Source organism: Ischnura elegans, chromosome 4 (genome assembly GCF_921293095.1).
Source record: "Ischnura elegans chromosome 4, ioIscEleg1.1, whole genome shotgun sequence".
Taxonomy (NCBI): domain Eukaryota; kingdom Metazoa; phylum Arthropoda; class Insecta; order Odonata; family Coenagrionidae; genus Ischnura; species Ischnura elegans.
Genome location: NC_060249.1, coordinates 27,485,461 through 27,491,509, shown reverse-complemented (window position 1 = coordinate 27,491,509; position 6,049 = coordinate 27,485,461).

The following is a 6,049-nucleotide window of genomic DNA, read 5'->3' as shown; positions in this document are numbered from 1 at the left end:
CTAAAACATTAGCTGATAAAAAGAACCCTCGAAAGAAGATAACTGCTGGATGAGGAGGAAAAATGAAAACAGTTGACGTCAGACAAGGAGATAACATAATTCTGAACACCTAAAAAATAGCGATAAGCCTTTTGATAGAATTTCGCTGCTCCACTTATATACCAATCTATATGGGACTCTGTATCTCAAATATCTACTGTTTAATCAAATTTCCAAATCTTTTTCCGCACTGCATTCGCATGTGAAAATCTACGCATTAAAGTGAACTTTGTGTTAGGAAATAGCGACAATATTCTCAAAACGCCTACTCCAGAGAAAGAAATTATTTCACATGCAAAGAGCACTTCCAGTGAAAATCGCCCCCTAATACATTTACGCGTGGAAAAGAATCGACCGACACCCACTCCACAAAATATGACATTAACTTTGTTGTAGTTCATGGGGAACATGCATTAAATTGGTTCATTAAGCTAATTAGTCTCATAGAATAGAAAATTTTCTCACGAGTCCAAATATATAAGCCAAAACTCTCTTAGTTCTCCACAAACGTCAAGAAATGCTAATTAAAAAGGCTCGAATATCGCTTGAAACCTGAAACGCCTTCTGACGTCATCGCACGGTACACCATTCTCTTCGCTAAGAGAGTAGAGTGGTAGAGCCTTGAATGCAAGATATCGAAGTAAAAATCTTCGTCGAGCTTTGCAGTAGTTCCTTAAAGGACAAATTGACTTAAGAGGGATTTAAGAAAGCAAAATGCCTCAGTTAACGTTAGCTCGATTTCCTTATGGCGGCTGATTTTCTGAAAAACAGTGATTGCTAAGTCACTACCGCGATGCGGGAGTAAAATAGGCAGGTAAATAGTTAGGCGATTAATGAAAATTATTTTACGAACGTTTTTAAATATCTTTTTATTGTCTATTAAAATTTACTATATCCATTGATAGCTGAAAATCTATCTTATGTATTTACTTAGCTACCTACTATGCGGAACTTATATAGTTTTCCCTAATCGGCCGAAGTTGAGATCCAAATGATCATGAAAAGGTAAAAACAGTATTTGATAGACAAATAAATAAGTTTCAAGTACTACTTACGCTGTACTTTCTGAAGTTCCTGTTTTTTAAAAGAAAACCACTGCAGAAACGAGAAGAAATTTTAGATTTTGCGTTGACATGCAGCGAACTTTATGGGCATCACAGCAGCAAATACTTAGTTTACCTTACCAAAAGCCACATATTTCTCGTATACTCCTTATTTTTCCCCGTGGTTTAATCGTAATCAGTATGTATTCTCATGAATAGCCATCTTCCTCTATGTTTATAATCCTACAAAATTTAATCTTTAATCTTTCCAAATCTCCCCAAACCTTCCCCTTTATATGTTTCAACAAAGCCTTGGCAACCCAGAATATTCACAGTCTGCATTTTGTCGTTAAAACAGCAGTTATTTTCGCCAAATTCGCATTTGAGCCCTCGTAGATCGATTTTCTATCTACTTTTTTAGTCTGTCATCAGTGGAAACCGTGCCTTGACGCATACTCCGATGACTTCGTGTTTTCAATCAGCTGATGAAGATCAATTTTTAAAGACTAATTCATAACTCAGCTGAAAAGCATTATTCATACGCGAAATTTTCGGCGAGAACATTTGAGGTAGAGGCCTTCTTATTCCAGTACTTTAAAAAAATTGTGCATGCTCCCCATTGGCTTACAGGGGATATATAAGCGAAATTTTTCCTCGAGGATATAAAATCTATTGATACGATTGACGCAATAGGACAGGTCACGGAATTGTCCCAGCAGTTAAATCCTATTTACAGGGCACTGCCCCCGAAATAAATGGCAATTAAGCAGAAATCATAAGGCGAACAATTGAAAAACGAAACAAATGGAGTATTCACATTTGCTCTTTTTATAGCCCTCCAAAGTAGATATTATTTATAAAATTAGAAAATCAAATATGCACATATAATTTGATAGACAGTAAAAGAGTAATAACTTTTGGGTTATATTTTTATCTCCCACCTACAAATCGAATTCGAAGAACAGGAAAATCAGCGAGATCCTACTCAACGCATTTTCAAATCACTCACTTCACCTAGTAGTCTACAAGCTTGCGAGAGAAAATGAAATATTAGACCCTGTAGCAGTAAGCCATCCTAAGTTGATAAAACAAATCGATATTATTGAACTTTGATCACAGAGTAATTTTAGCAAAAAGATATCCCTAAAAAGACCCTAAAGCGATGCAATTTTCAATGGAAATAATTATGACTTCATTGATTTCACAGGCATAGCGTTATGTTTGCTATTTAATCTGCCACCTATAAATTGGGATTCTTAAACTGTTAAACATAATTCACAGAACAGGGAAATCTGCGAGATCTTACCTAATGCATTAGTAAATCACTCACTTGCGTAAGTAGTTGTCCAGCCTGCGACAGAAAATAAAATATTAGACCTTTTAGCAGTAAGCCTTCCTTTAAAAAAATCTAAAATTCTTTTTTAATTTACCATTCAGAATACATTAAATTTCTGCAATGTATAGTGTTTATTTTGGGTCGGGCTGTATATTTTCTCCCTCTGAGCGTTTTGACAAAATGGCTGGACACCGTTTCCACCTGAGTACGACTATATTTCCTGAAAATTATTTGCGTCAGCAAGTCAAAATTGGGAAGTGAAATAAAATTCACTTAAAGCTTTAGGAAAAGGATGATCTGTCATAAATTGATTGTCATCTGCTTAATTTTTTTCAACTTTCTCTTGCTATACTTGCCAAATGCATAGTTCTTTGAATTTGAAAGATTGGCTCTAAATATTTATTCACTCTCTTGGCTCCATTGCCGCCATTTTATTAATATCAATAATAAATAAGTAATAATACGTAAAGGGGCTCACATAATAAACACAAAATTACTTAAAACTCCAGTTCAAGATTTCTGAGTTTTCCATTGCCGACATTTTCACGTCCACTTCCTACGAGGGCACGTTAACGAGGGAGCGTCCGCGATCCCTTGTTCGCTTACCCTTCGTTCCCTCGGGCCCTCGCCGATTGGATCTACCTTTGCTGTCGTCACATCCGTAAGTTGACGATCGAAAAGTGCACGAAGGGTGAATCACTCACGTCTATTTTTACCGAGTCATCGATTTGACTGCTCCGGATATCACCTTAGGTTTCGTCGTACTTACTTAAGGCTCAGAATCTCCGGTGGTACTTCTTTTATTTTTTCAGGATTTTTGGTCGTCACTCCGATTGACAAGAGGTAATCTCCAGCTTCGGCATTAGTTTCCAAGATAGTGATCTCGAGGAGCTCATCGTCCTGAAGTGGTCTTGACGTAAATGCAAGCGCATTGACGTAGACCTCTCCAAATGGACTGTGTGGAAAGAGTGGAGAAAAACAGCTTTTCACCTACTCATTCATTTAATTCGACGTGGCAACTACACCTGGACAACTAAAATTCATTCCAAAGTGTGCTCTACTAATTTGATCGAGCGTTCTCCCAGCATGCGCTGAATGTGATTTTCATATTTGTATGAGTGCTTCGTCATTTCAAAGCATAAATTCTCTTTAGGGAAAGCAAATTTAATTGAGTTAACATATTTTTAAATCGATACTTTTTCAAGCAATCTGAGTCTGACCTCGGCCGTTTGCCGGGGAGGAATTGCGGCGAATGCCGGGGGCTCAAGAAAATAATTTGGGAAAATTTCAAAATTAAATAATTCATTTACTATTACGATACCTAAATAAAAAACAAAAACTAAAGTGTACCGTATAGGTACGCTTTAAAATTTTTTTGCGAGCTGAATAGCTTAAGTTTCGTACGCCAGCTCTCAAATCGACATCACATAAGAACGCGTGTAAACAGGTACCTCGAAAACGGTTCGATCTGAAATTTAATTGAGTTAACATATTTTAATCGATATTTTTTCAAGCAATATGAATCCTCCGTACCACAAGTTTCAATAAAGGGCCGTAATTTGATCTCCATCGGAAACATTTTGTTTTGCTATTTACACAGAAAGTGCGATACCGAGGTGAAAACTCTTTATTTTTATAATCATTATTATTATATAGTGAGGTTTCAATCTGTATTTCATTTCTTTTCTGTAGCTACCCATATGGAAATAACTATGACAAAGATCCGTCCACGATCCATTTAAAAAACATGCAATCTCAACTAAGAATATGTAAGGGGAAGAAACTTTAGAGAAAAAATGGTTTACTATTACTGGCTCGTAAATTTTGATATCAACACGGAAATGCATTACGCAAAGAAGCATGTGAGCAAGTAAGAAAAGGCCATTATATACACTTAGCCAAAGTTATAAATTTTTAAAAAGTAGCTAAATTGACGATCTTTATTCGTATGTAAAAGTTATTTTTTCATTTTCACGAAATGCAACAAAACGCATACGTTGAGAAGGAAATACATTTAATTGATTCCTTCCTCGTAAGTGATTGGTCAAATCTGTCCAGGAGTCTTCATATTCCACAGCACTTCTGTTTCTCCCAAATTCGAATTCCCCCAAACTCGAACATCTAAGAAGAGAAAAATGCGTAAGTTCACATAAATGCAGAATTACAAACGCGAAAAGGCTGACCAATTAGCACCTAAAAATCAAATGAATGAGGCAGTTATTTCAAATAATAAGCAACATACAGGGGGAAGCCATTAGCAAGAGGATAGACCTTTTATTAGATATAGGTATTTATGAAAAATCGTAAAAAAGACTAAATAAGTTTACAGTATAAATACAATTATTTATTTCCCTCACAGTTTTTGCAATGTAATGGCGGAAAATATATTTCTTACGTTTTCCCATTAACGTTAACTTTTAAATGGAAGTGTAAAATGTGAATAAAAAAACGAAATAAAGTGCTTGTTCAAAATCGTATGACTTTTACTGGAAAATTTCTCGATTACTCAATTGATTTTATGAGATTCCCTCTATGATTGATTGATTGAAAAAGAAATTTAATTAAGCAAATTTTTACGGATAGAGTGATAAAATAAATGGAGACTCGACCATTGGCAAGGATTGCAAAACTTTTATTTACTAATCAAATAAGGAGTTCCTTCAGAACAAATGTTTCAAAATATGTTAACCACTTAATAATGTATCAATAAATAAGGAGAACACTGAAACTCGAAATCTACGTTCAGTCATGGTGAAGATTTAATGAAAAATATTTCAATAGCTTCGAAAAATTTTTAAAAAGTATTCACAAAAGTAAAAGAAGTTCTATTTGGTAAAAGAAATGTTAAAACTTAATTAAGGGAAAAAAAGAATATCGATTATTGATACCTAAGATGATGCATGCCATGGAAATACAAAAATATTGGAAAAGAGACTGATAACATGCTGTGACACATATAAGTGATGCAAGAAAAAGACATTTGAGGAATAAAAGACGGAATAAAAATTTATTTTTAAGAACAGAAAATAGAAAGAAGTATTGCTTTGCTCTTGCATTTGTGCAAATAAGGCATAACATAAGTAAGAAACTATAAATGGAAGTATATACATGACAAGTTAAAAAACAAATTCGTCAGGATATGGTGAAAATTTGAATAGTCAAATTAAACGATGACAATTAAATTAAACCCGAAAAAGGTTGCCGAGAACTCATTATAATTTTAGCCTTATCATAATATTACACTAACGTATTAATAGCTAACTTGACTTTAAGAGATAGGAAAAGATCGAACCTAAAAAAAGTAGCAAAGAAATATAAGAAACAAGTGATTGCATGGGAGAATTTCATATCACAATTATATGAACCAGAGTAACATAGAATTATGATGAAAGTAAATTTTAAAAGCTGAAACAAAAGCACAAGTGAAAAATATTTTAAAACTTAGTTTTTACCGTTTTCAGTGGCACCCCCGAAAGAATTTCTGCGTTGATGGGTTACTTCTTGAGTTGTCTGATGGTATCACTCTTGCGACATCTTCATTTCTTCGGCCAAACGCAGATCTTGACTCTAGGTAGAGAGCGGGTTAGTACATGCAAGGAAAATGAATGACCCTTCCCCCAAGGAATAGCAT